Here is a 14,691-nt window from a genome sequence, read left to right as displayed (position 1 = left end):
TATCAGAATGTCATTGCATGTTTGAAGTGTTGCCTACTTTTGTTTGTCTATTATGCAAATAAAAACTGTTATTCATCTTTGACATATAGGTTACTGAACAATCTGGCAGATGGACCGGTGTTACTATCAATACAAAACTAATTCAGTTCACCTAAACATAATACTACAAGTCTCTTAACAATAACCTTTTTTTCAAAACTGATGTGCCAAAAGTTACATATATGGTGGTTAAACTATTTAACTTAATATCTGTTACTTACCTTGTTCAAATTGTCCACTTCTCACAAAATCAATCACGGTCTTAGGAACTGGACAAATGCCTATAACAGAAATTTAATGTGTTATACAAACTAAATCAAAGATTAAAATAATGTAACATTTTAAATTTTGTTTCATGATTTATTAACACAAAGCTGCATTTGCTGAGCTAAAGTTAGCTTATAGTAGGTTTGTTTCTATGTTAATACGTTGGCTGTACACCACCCAATGAGATCGTTATGCCGAAGCTTTGGTAATTTTAGCAAAGTCATGTACAGGTAGCTTCATATTTGGAGAGTTTTGAACTTGACATGTGTACAATCAAACTTTTGCATGTAGCTTTTCTGAAAACTCTGAAATAATTATACTTTGAAGTAGAATTTAAAACAATGACATGAATGATAGAAGTACAGTGTAGTATATATATTCACAGTTACATGTACATGCATGGTTTGATGGCTCATAGATTGATAACATTAGTATTGGTAGGTATTACTGGTTCACCCGGTGGGTTTATTATACATGGTTGAACTGCATAACGGAGGTGTATATATAACACAAAACATGATATTTAATTATGTGACCTGAATCTGCAACAGTCAGAGAGTTGGTGTCGAAGCAGGCTGCTGCCATGACTCGTTTAAGATGTCTCAGTTGTTCAACCGACATTTCGTTAGACCTTGTCCATACTTCAACAATCATATTGTCTGTAGAACAGTTACCCTTACGGCATGTTGACGTCATCATGGATTTAGAGTCGAAATAAAGAATTTTTAAAGACACTATGAAAAGAAAACAAAATTATTGTTACACAGGAATGTGAGTTATTTACACAAAATAATGGTAAATAACAAACATTTTTGTAATACATATTGAGCAGTAATATTTTGCTTAGAAGTACTGGGAGCTCATGGTTACATGGTATATTTAATACAATGTTAGCAAGGCTGGAAACTTCTCGATTATTTAATTACCACATGCATCAAAGGTATCATTTAGACAGCTAATGACATAACACATTCATCCATTAAATACAAGTAAACAGGCAACCTTTCATTTAAAAAAGTGAGCTGCTTCTGCCAATCGCGTTGTTTGTATATTTTCTTTTGAGTGAAGGTAAAGCAAAACGTCTGCTAACATTTATATCACAGTACCTGCTGAAGAGATGGAGGGATGATGATCTTATTATGGTTATGTAGCCATACTTCAATTGCATAACACAATACTGAAAACCAGTGGAATACGCTTGTCACTGGTTGAACAGAGAACTTTTCTGGACAATTTAAATGTATATATTTTGTGAAATATAGTAGGTCAGCTGCAGTACAACTCTTCTCTTAAACTGATGTAATAAAATGTTCTAGTCACAAGAAGTTAAGGGACACATGGACACTGCGTCTGGAGTGGCATAGCCCATTCGCTATGTCAGTGGTATGAAAATGCTCTTGCAGGTAATGGATGACGGAATGGCTCACTTGCAGGCATCTTGCTACTTGTTTCGTGGATATGCTATTATTCAGATATGGCAGAGCTCAACCACAGACCAGAATGCTCAGTTTACATTTTGGTGGCATGGTTATCAGAAGAGACATTGCAAAGAGATTTATACCCTCCGAACCCTAATCAGATACAGAAAGTGTCAACATTTAAAGGAGTTTCACATGCAACATGCAGTTTTCAGGCAGGTGCCCTGGTTAGTTAGATTTTTTTAAAGGTAGAAACAATCAAGCTGTGAGTAAACGGCTCATGTACATGCAATATGAAATGCTTTATTCAAGTCTGTAACCGACATTTCATTACCTACCACTGCCCGATTTATATATATATATGTATATGTGTGTGTGTGTGTGTGTGTGTGTGTGTGATAAAAGAAAACAAGTGTACAGTATATATGTATTTAAAAACTATTTTAAGAAATAATATCCTTTTACGTGTTTCAATTATGCATCATCAGAAAGGAACAGCTAAATAACTGCTAAATATTACGTCATACATATTAAGACGTTACTGCAGTAGAAGGGGATTGATAATTACATAATGGTTGCTTTTATTTAACTACGAGCATTAAGAAGTGGACAAACCTTTCTAATAAAATACATTTCTTTTGAATTTCTTTTCATTTCATCATTGCTATCTATGTGATAAAATGGGAAAATGGTGAATTTAATATCTTTTTGTGCCGCACATGTATTTAAATGTGAACTCAATGGTATGCATTTTGTTTCTGGTTGTTTTATTTGCTGTTTGTGTACGCATACTCTGGCTTTCAGCCTTTTGGCTGTAACGATTTGTTTTGGTTTTAAAATATATTTTCTATCCAACACTATATCAGATAGTATCGAAAAGGCAGTAATGTTAGATGGAAAACATATTTTAAAACCAAAACAAATCGTTACAGCGAAAAGGCTTCTCGCATTTGTATCCACCTCTAACCCGCAGAACCCCGATATATATTATATATACTTAGCCAAAAAGGTTTAGCAATTTGGTAAATGTGCTTAAATAAATGAAAACTCGTGACTTAGAAAATAAGTCAAGTAGTTAAATGATGCTTGGAGGTACGTACACGAAAATCTAAAAATGGTCAGTAACGTGTCTAAGCACATTGGACATTGATAGTGGTACAACGTCGCCTCGTGCACTGAACGTGACCGACGGGGTGGTGGGAGCGTCTTGGCGTGGGCAGGAATTTATGACACTGGACAAAACCTCATATTCATCGTTCATAGGAATGTGAATGCTCGGCATTACACTGACGAAATCATCACACCAGATATCCTTCTGTTCATGCAGCGGCATCCAGGCATTCTGTTTCAACAGAACAATGTAACCAGAATTCAGCCAGGCCAATGACTGGACTTCTTCAAACAAACAATATTGTGTGGTCATAGGGTCCCGAGGAAACCACGCACATATCCATAACGTCCACAAACTTAATCATGCTTTAACTCGTGAATGGATCTCTGTGACTATTCCAGAGATCCACCGTCTCATCAGAAGCATGTGTCTACGTTTTACCGCTCTTAACATGCAATGCCCAAGGTGCCGACACGTTACTGACAATTTTTAGATTGTCGTGTGTGGACCCCCAAGCACCATTTAACGACGTGACAATCACACATTTCATTTTGTATTTAAAATATCGTGTTACTTACGCTGACAAAAATGATGACTCAATTAAATCCAGTATCTCACTTTTTTTGTAAGTCACGAGTTTTCTTTTATTTAAGTACATTTACCAAATGGCTAAGTATATATACATACATACTTCATAGTGTGTAATTTAGCTTTTACAAACTAATAAAACTCACACAAAAATTGGGGTTTAGCAAAATGGGTGACATAGCTTTATGTATCTGAATGTCAAAATTCAATCACTCATATTAGAAAAAAGCCCTACTGTAATTTTTTTCATAATGATATTTGAATGCCAACATATTTATGGATAACTATAATTACCTCTATACCTTTCTGTTGAAATGCCATAGTGCCCTGATGATGACAGTTCATTCATGTGGCTCACATATGTCTCAACACATTTTCCTGATGTTTTGCTAACCAAGATGAATAAACAATATAATAATATATATTGATATTAATATATTCTTAAGAAGATATATTTAATTAATTAAATTGTTTTCTTTTATTTGGAGCCCATAAAGCTTATCACAAGTAGTTCGGAAATATTTTACGTGCTTCCTTGTCTTTACAAATTGGTTTACTGCTGAGATAAGCGTAGATAACCTGCAAATGTAAGTTTGTTACATAAATGCAAACATAGCAAGTCTTTGATTTTCTACAGATAAAAACATATAACTCTCATCAATAAAATGGTTCACAATACAAGTACAATTAGGGGATAATATCACTGTGTTTCATTGTAATCACAAAATCCAAAAATGTTATGGTAAATCATTACAGTTAACAAACACATTGATACTACACCTAAAAGAAATATTTATAAGAAATTTTATTGTGTTTTTATTAAAGAAATCCCAGAAATCTTACACTCCTAATTATCTATTCTCGTTACTTACGATATTCAGTAAAAACACTTGTAATAAGTAACAGTATGACGTAATGGTTATCTCTCTCTCTGTCTGTCTGTCTGTCTCTCTGTCTCTCTCTCTCTCTCTCTCTCTCTCTCTCTCTCTCTCTCTCACCGACTTCGGTGCTGTTAATTAACCTGCCTGTGCCATTTTAGGAACACAGACGAGAAGAACCGGCGACAAGACACATGATCAAATTGACTGCCGATCGACCAGTGATCAGACTTTACTTGGGGTGGGTGGGTGGTCATGGATGCTAATGAATTGTTAAATATTACAACGGCACGAAATTATTTATATTGGCATTTAAATATAATGGAAAACGCGGAATTTACCAACAAAAACACCACTCATGAGGCTAAGTGACAGCATATCGGACACGTTCTCAGAATTTTGTCATCATGGTAAATCCTGGTTAGCGATGGCAGTGTACATAAACCATCCGATTTATCATGAAAATTAACCAATAGAAAAAAGCTTACCAGTATATGTCTAATATTACCAGGTGTTATTTCTACATTTGATATTAAGTATAAGTGTCAATGTAAAATGACCATTCTGATTTGAAAACAGGATTGGCTTATCGCCCTTAATATGTGTTCTACATTTATTTTGTGTGTGTATGTACATCCATAGTCAAACAGCTATGTCATTGAGGCAGTAAACTAAACACAAATGATGAAGTTAGTGAGAAACATAGAGGACTGAGCCTATATTCATGCAGAACATACTTCCATGTTCGGTAGAAGAATCTGAAGCCATGTTCCTTAATGTCCCATAGCACTGGTCCCTTACTCAAAAGTATTTTTTCCTGTGGGCTGTAAACATGATTGCTCTGCATCAAGAACCATTCACCTGATATCTGAAAATTGAAAACAGATTATCTATATCATCGTATACTATAGTAAAGAAACGAAATTTAGTTATATTCACATTAGAAATAGATAAATCACAGGATTTATGATGTCGTACATTTTTTACTGTATGTGGCCAGCCTGCACTACCAGGTTGGATTCTTTTTTAGCAAGATTACTTGCCTGCAGGTAATTTTTCTAGCTGACTTTTCTAACCGTCATTAACGGTTGGCCACCAATGATCCATGTCCCTCTTAGTCACCCAAGCACTTCAGTTACACTGGCAGACCATCACAGTATGCTGGCACTTCGAAGAGGAGACGAGCTCAACAATCCACTAAAAAACCCAGCAATCTCCACATGCGAAGGCAGAGGATCATGCTGTTTACTGCCGTCTCTGGCCTAGCAGATTCGGTATCAACGGCAGGTGCAACGGTTCCTGCACTAAAAGTGACAGGATCTGAGGAAACCAAGCTTGACCTGCCGAATTCGGGGATACAAGCATTACATGACAAGGCTGCTCTCTGACCTTGGCCAGAACCTCGCCAAGGAGAACCAGAGGTGGGAAGGTGTAAAAATCCAAACCCATCCAGTCCATGCTTAACGCATCGTACTTCAGCACCAGTGTATCAGGAACTGGCGACACAAACACTGGCAACTTGTTGTTCAGTCTGGTGTCAAATATAGCGAGTTGTGAACTCCCCCACAACTCGAGAACTATGAAATCCACCTCTTTGTTTAGCATCAAATCTGTTCGGATAGGTGAACATCGACTCAAGGCATCTGCCAAGACATTGGCTGAAGAGGGTATGTGTTTGGCCCACAACACAAGTTGACACAACTCCCCAAACGTTTCACAACTTCAGGACCTCCCAGGCTGAGTTCAGTGATGTCATTTTTAGAATTTGTCTCCAGATAACCACCCCCAAAATGACCTCGTATGAAGTGGCAATAAATGAGAATAAATGAGAACAAAAAATATAGATACGCTACAATTTATATGCAAGTAAAATTAATAATTTTTTAGAGTACACAGAAACGTGTGACTTATGGCAGACTGCCGAATTGAAGACTAGGTTGATGGTCTGCCCATGTGAGGGTGTACATCCGGCAAGGGAAGACAATTCAGCAGTGGAGGTTATGAATCCATAGTAAGTTGAATAAGACTATTTTTAACTGAAGTGAAGTATAGCTGTAAATGGTATCAGTGGTTTAACAATATATCTGGTATATATGTGATGGGTTTTATCTTTAAACTTGAAATGAATAAATGTACATATATTTAACTTACTATGGTGTCAAAGAAGGCATTGTATCTTAATAACATATTTTGGCTTAGAATCTCTGTATATCCAATGCGTTTCTGGTTAGCTTAAAGTTTGTATAGTTCAAACTACATTTTACTTCCTACTACATACATTTGGCACATGTACAAAAATTATCTGGAGGTAAACTCCAGTTTGAGCTGTTACAGATATTACCATAACAAGGAACACATTGGGTGTTACGGGTGTTACAATACACCTAATTGATGATACTAATTGTATCACAATACATAACCTGCGATACAATACATATCATGATACCTGATTCACGGTTCTTTTTCCCAAGAACAAGAAATTGAAGCTTAGGTTAAACGATCAACATGTTAAAAGTGAAACATTGATTAAACACATTTTAATGTAGAAATACCACATTATAGACATATTGACATATTCCGGCACATATTCTCTGCTCACGGCACTGTCTTTTCTCCACAGAACGAACTTGACAATAAGTACATCTTAGTACAAATTGGTATTGCTAAATCGATAAATAATTAGAATAGAATCATTACACAAGCAAAGGTATCATGTATTGTATCGTCAGCAGTAGTATTGTGACACCCATATTCTAAACAAAACAAAATGTATTGTTATATGTCATTTGAGTCATTTCAAAGGCTGTATATTTAGTTTTGTATAATTTAAAATAATAGTAATTATCATATATTATAGTACGATTGCATAATTATGAAAAGAAAGAAATGTTTTATTTAACGACACACTCAACACATTTTATTTACGGTTATATGGCGTCAGAAATAATGCATGCACTATGAATTATGAATGCACTATACTAAAATATGTATATTAATAAACATATATTTCACTTTTATTACACGATTTACACTTTAATTATTAATTAAAAGTGATACGACTGAATGGTATTGTCAGTTTATGGATAAGTCAGCTGTGTTACTATTTTTGGTTACTTGTGTGTTGTCAGTTACATGTGAAGTTAATGACAGGCTACACTTGACTGAAAACATTGACACATGACAGGTAGAAATGTATGCTGGTAAAAATCCCATCTTTTTCTCCCGCTAAATTAACCACACCCTTGGCATTCTATGTCGACATTTCAAATTAGACACACATCCAAGAATATTTATGTGAAAACTATTAATTGACTGCAAAGTCGTTATATTGATATCTGTTGTCTAAATTATCACTCCTAGACTGCTGTGGGTTCAGCGTAAGCTGAATCCAGATGTTCTGGTAAGCGACTTGTTTTTATTAATTACTACTTTTATTACCGTCTTATATACATTTGTCACGTGCAACATTATATACGTGACAACACGTTTGGGGGGGGGGGGGGGGGGGATTATTTTATGTACCAGTGTGAATAGATTATAAGCAGTGTTTCAATTTATGTATTTTAGGTTTTTCTGTAGGATTTACATAGAAGTGTTGACTTTTCATTTTAATTCCACCGAATGAGGGATAGAGATTAACTAAAAACAATGGCGGATGACTTGAAACACAATACTAGTCATCATGTTTTTGTTAATTCTGCGTTCTTTCTGAAAAATTATTATTTATATTTTCAAAAAGTTTTTACTGGATTTATTGAATTAGAAAAGGGATAACTATGTCGTATTTGACCATTTGTGGACGTTAATGCTGGTGTTACAATCACAAATATCCATTTTACCATCTGTACTTCGCATCAGCGGTAACACTCAATTTGCAACAGTAAAACCAGTAAAGAAAAACGTTAACACTTCCACAAATGGTCAAATACATGTACAAAATAGTTATCCCCTAAATTCTACCCCAACCCCACCCCACCCCGAACAAAATAATAAAAATCAAAGTAACTTTACAGTAGTCCAGACCACAATGATATGCACAACAAAGTTAAAGAAACAAAATATATGCTTTACCAAGTACAAAAGGCATTTACAATAAATAGCACCAAATATTTAATCTGCAGTAATCTTTAGATAGGTATTCAAGGACATACTTGAGATAAATCCACTGACTGCTGTTTTACAATCCCATTGCACTCGTCTGAAAAATAAAGGAATTTCATTCATTAACGCCTCTGTAAAATATTGCTAAATGGATAGATGTTGTTGATTTGCTCCAGTGTTTTGCAGCTAATTGTGTATTGCTCCTATACTAGTGTTAAACAAATGTCTGTTGGAAGGAAGTCTACTTTATTCTGAATCATGTCCGTTTACATTACCATGAAACTGAAGAAATAAAAAATACTACACGAGTAGTTAAAAAATGTATCTAATGTGTGTCCTGTATCGTGATTGGATAATTACATTCTTTTTCCGGGATCAAATAAAAATAACATTAGAAAGTGACGTCGTTAGCAATTGGAACAGGCCAAGTTCATGCTTCAAGGCTCTACACTTAGATTGTAGCCAGGCATTATTTTGAAGACATATCATTACATACAATTAGTTCTGTAGAAAAACGATTCAGTTTACAATGGACATAACCATATGGAGTTTTTAGATTTAAGGGTTGTTATTGTCTATTTGATGACCGCAAATAATTAATTTTTAACCTCAGGCTAACGCCTTCGGTCAAAAATTACATTTACAGGATCAAACAGACAGTAACACCCACAATTCTAAAAACTCCATATGGTTACCTCCTACATGAATTCCAACTAAAACGTATTTACATCAGTTGTGCTTGCAGTTATTTTATGCATCTCAAAACAATCAGTTTCACGTTAACTTACACATCACAGACCAATCAATTTCGGTCATGATTATATTATTGGATGATATGGCTGTGGCAACCATGGCATCACCGTGGAGCAACCAAAAGTGATCTCCAACGTAATATGCTGGGGTCTAATGCATTAATCGAGACAATGACGTTGTCTCGGACTATTTGCGAACGCCGAGACTTTCACGTGAAAGTAAGAATGCATGAAATCTGGGACTATTGGAGGGACGAAATCGCTCGAATTTCAGACCTGCTATAACCCAGGCGTAAATACAATAGCTTCTGACAACCGGTTACATTCAATATAGCTAAGTTGCACTGATGCGTTCTATATACTTGCGATTAGGGTTAACTGAATTTATACCCATATTTTGGACGCAGGGGCAGATCCAGGATTCTGTAAAAGGGGGAGGGGCCTCACAAAATTATAAAAAGGGCAATTTCAGTTTGTCGAAGGCAAATTATCAGAGCTCCCAAAGGGTGCAAGATCTTTATGTGGGTTCTGTGGGTGTTTTCACCGAAAACGTTTGAAATAAAATCCACAGAGACGCGTTTTCATAACGATTGAGTGCTGTACATTGTGGGTGATTAATTTTAAAAATTAATTAAAAAGGGTAATAAAAACGAAAGCCCTCTGGGCCCGCCAATGGGACGTATATAACGTTGATCAAATATATCATAATTTTCTATTGTACCGGTATGTCATTTATCAACTACATGTCAGTATGAACCGGGGGCATGTGACCCCGGACTTTCACCCTCCCCCCTACCCTCCCCCCTCCCCTGCCCCTCCCTCTTAACTCCAAAATTATTAACATTTTGGTCCTATTATATAAATCAATGAAACACAAACAAATTGCTGTCTCCCCAGCTCTCCCTCAAAATAATAGCGCGTGCCTTACATTTCACATACTATTGTTACTATCGGCCTCAACTAATAATTACTAGTATTAAAGTTTTGTCTTTTATTAATGACTTACTGTTGTTCAGTATATATAAAAATATCAAAGTGTGTTCGGTAATCTGTTATATAATTCTTATAAGTTATAGATATATAAAACGTGTGATGCCAATGGTATATGCTTTACTGTATATATAATGCCTACGTTGTTTTAATTGGGAGGGAGTATCTGATTGTCTTCGATGTTACATAAAGGGGGCATCTAAACATATTTTTGGTCGATTTACAGGTATGGTTTAATAGGCAAGTGCAAATCTAGGATTTTTAAATACCGTGGCCCATAATCCTGTGATAGATTTTAATTTTAAAATTTATAACATCACAATTATTCAAAACTATATAAAAGTAAGAGACATGTTGAAGCGAAACACTACTTTGTTCGAGTTTATAAAACAGCTTTCTTCATATCGTTTCACCTTATTAAAGGGATATTCCTGAGTTTGCTGCAATATTTAAGATGTCATCGACTAACGGAGACTTTTTAACTGTTGTAATTACATATCCAATATAGTTTTCTGCGTAAAATATTAGTGGCTGTATATTAAATGTGTTTCTGATCGTTCTAATATTTGTACTAGGTTAAATTTCATTTTATTTCCTAAAACAAAATCCCATTTGGGCTTCTTACAAATATTAAGACGACCAGAAACACATTGAATATACAGACACTGATATTCGAAACAAGAAAATATATTTAATAAGTAAGTTTAATCGTAGAAATATTTTATTAGTCGGAAACATCTTACAATGCAGCAAACTCAAGAATGCCACAGTGTCACGATATTAACTTTATTAGCAATACTCACCACATCAAAGATTGTATTAATATTAATGTCAAATGATGTTTTATAATATTAATTTTATTGCAATGAAATATTTTCTATCGATATATTTGGGGTTTTTTATATACATTTATATATTTGAGTGTTTTGAAAGAAATTTATCGGGATTTCCTAGTTTATAAATAGAAATACAAAAGTCTCGATTCATGTATCATACCTCTGGAGACGACAATTATCAACAACTGGTGCTCTCTCACATGGGTGTGTATTAAAATATTTGGCATGTGTAGGTTTCCTACAGGGTATCTAAGATATCACCTAGCCTTGTCTCAAACAACTGTGTGTTACTCCTTTTTAATTTAGTTCCATTACTTCTGTGGTGAAATGGATGTCACTTTATTAAATTCTGTAACAATTTGTCAATGCTCTGTTATATTGGTACCGTTGTCTATCTTTCATAAAATAAATATTTAACAACATCCTTGGCCATTATTAGTCCCCTACCGGTCCTAACGGGGTCGACAATAAATCTGATCTATGTCCTTCTATCTGTCTATCTCTCCGTCTGTCCCACGTATAGTTTTCCGAATATTGAGATGATATTTTGTATATAGCTTTATCATATACTATTACAGATCAAGGTTGACCTTCAGGACGAATTACTTATTTTTGACAAAGTTAAAGGTAGGGTCAACTCCAACAAGAGCCTTATGTGTTGGAAAGATGCATACCCGGACCACCAACACATACTGACACTTTAGCAAATGAAAAACGCGTAATTTTCGAGTTAATAAAAAACCATGATTATTCCTGCTAACTGGGGGCAGCCATTTTGTTTTGTTTTTGTGATGTCCGGTGGGATAGCTTGGGGCGAAGTGACGTCAGCTCCTGACCATCTACTGTATGTACAGTGTAAACAAAAGCAGTAATTTTCGACAAGGCGCTTCTCTTTGATCAACCTGACTTGTAAAACAGCATAAATGACGTAATAATATAATAAACTATTTAACTAAATATATTTAAAGTTGCATTAACGGAACAAAATGGGGTTATAGTATTTTTCTCTGTTTAATAATCCAAAGGAAAAATGTACACTATTACGCCTATTAAAATGCTACGTTGGAGCAGAAACGACAACCCACGATACACAAGTCGGCAAGTGATAAGTTTCTTTTCTTTGGGACTACGTAATTGGTCAGTTCTGTGGTTGTAGATGGAAAAGTCTACTTAATCAATAGTTTTACAGAACTATTTACAGTAATAAACCATGTCCATTACAATTTTAGGGGCGACAGGTAATATTCCACAATACCGGTATGTATTTTGTGTCTAGACAGCGTCAATTAATTGGCTCATCTGGTTACCAATCAAATACACACCTGCCAATCAGAAATCGCAGGTAGAAGCAACTAACAGCATAGACCAATTAACTAAGAAAACACTCCGTGTATCATTTCAGTACGTAGGTTAATGCATAGGAAAAACATTGTTAATTGTTTCGACTTGTTGTGTAGCCACTTTGACAATGGTATTTTATTTTGTATTGAAAAATAATATATATAGTGCTGGATATACTTACTGTTGGCTTACTGGGATGTGTATTATTACAGAACATTGCAATGTATGACTATTTATTATCCCGCAAAAACCAGGTAGATTGTGTTTTTTTAGTTCTAAGGCTCATTCCTGACGTGACGCGTTAAGTATTACGTAACCACCAGCTCGCCAGAGGGCATACTCACTGAGATGGTACAAAATGGCTGCGCCCGTTATATATAATAGTCGTCACATTTAACCGTTTTATTAATTACATGTAACTATACGATTATACGTGTTGATATTAAGCAATAATGTGCATTATATATCGTTAAATATGCATACCAGGCCAAATGCCTTAATTGTCCTCTCCTTTAAGGCCCTTGAACTTAGGAGTAATGGAATTTTGTTTTCCTGACTTTTCCCCCAAAGCTTGAAGATATTGAGATGAAATTTTGTATATTGCTTATCATGTACTGTTACAGTAAGTTTAACTTTCATTACGATTTACCCACTGGGTGGGGACATGTATTGCTTTAGCAGTACTCTCTAAATGCTTGTTTAATTGGCAAAAGAAAAACTATTCACTAATGCTCCATTTTAAACAGAAGCAAGAAATAGTTACCTGTACTACTAAGTTCATTTCCATGGTGATCCCAGATACGTTGTGGGATACCTTTTGTTATAATTAATACCTACATTAAGTTTTTTATTCCACAAATTATCATTTAAGATGAACTAAATAAAATGATATTTATGTAAAATTATCTTTCTCAAATTCTTAAAATAAATACTTTAATTTGCATGATTTTAAAATATTAGTTAATAGCTTTTATTTCATTTATTAACAAACACAGACAAAATTGTGCATAAAATTAGCATTAACAAACACATTATTTACTACATGTACTCTATATGTAAACCATTATTATTTTGATCAGTAAGTTGTGTATTTGAATCATTTGATATACTGTATATGTAAACCATTATTATTTTGATCAGTAAGTTGTGTATTTGAATCATTTGATATACTGTATATGTAAACCATTATTATTTTGATCAGGAAGTTGTGTATTTGAATCATTTGATATACTGTATATGTAAACCATTATTATTTTGATCAGTAAGTTGTGTCTTTGCATCATTTGATTACTGTATATGTAAACCATTATTATTTTGATCAGGAAGTTGTGTCTTTACATCATTTGATTTACTTGACTCAACGTACTACATGTAACGTTTACAGGTGCGTCTTCTTTTGAGCTTAGATCTCAATCTGTTATGTGTTGTTGTTTTTTTTAATTCCAGTTCATAAGTGTTTTAAATTATCGTCATCAAGTACCGATTTTAATCATTAAAATGTTTCAGAGAGAGCCAAAGAGAGAGACAGATATTAATATAAATGTACATTTCAATACATTTCAATATAAAAACACTGTCATCAAAATATGTAATTGTTTACAGAAAGTAATTTTAAATATTCAATTACATATAAGTAATCTTTTCAGTTATTTTTGTTTCTGCTTCTTAATTGCAATTCATTAATAATACATTTAATTAGGCCCAAATCGGTTAACCTAACAAGGGGTACTTTCATTAAAATACAACACATATTTAAAATATGCTTTGTGACATTTTTTCGGGCGGTCTGTTCACAAGTCATATACACATTTATATATTTGGAAACTGTCGTGTGTATTTGCTGATTGTTTTGTTTTTTTTCAACATTAAGCTGACTACCAAGATACTGTTATCTGTAATTGCATTTCATTTCTTATTGACAATGTTAATGGTAATGTTTTGTCATGCAAAATAATACCTTCATTTAAAAAAAAAATGTCATACGGTCAACAATGGGAAAATGTGTAACAATTGTGATTTCCTTTATTAAGCTAATATTTACTTCACTTACATTGTTTAGTGAAGTCGTGGATGCGATCTGTCTTGAGTGATCACTGTATTATCCATGTCATGTACGGAAGCTTCCCATGTGGGATATTTGTAATGCATTATATTCTCCACCCACTCCACCCCTCTAGCTCTTTACACTGTGATATTTACATAATTATATAATTTTTATTTTTAAATAAATAATCATATTTATCTACACATGTACTTACCTTTGTTTGATAACCAATGTGATGTGTATTATTGTGATGGGGTGTTGTTACACATTCATTGATTCATTATGCAATTGGTGGAACATAATTATCCTTTGTTTTAGTTAGTAAT

The sequence above is a fragment of the Gigantopelta aegis genome, chromosome 10, assembly GCF_016097555.1.
Source record: "Gigantopelta aegis isolate Gae_Host chromosome 10, Gae_host_genome, whole genome shotgun sequence".
NCBI classification, from domain to species: Eukaryota; Metazoa; Mollusca; class Gastropoda; order Neomphalida; family Peltospiridae; genus Gigantopelta; species Gigantopelta aegis.
Note: the sequence above shows the minus strand (reverse complement) of the source record.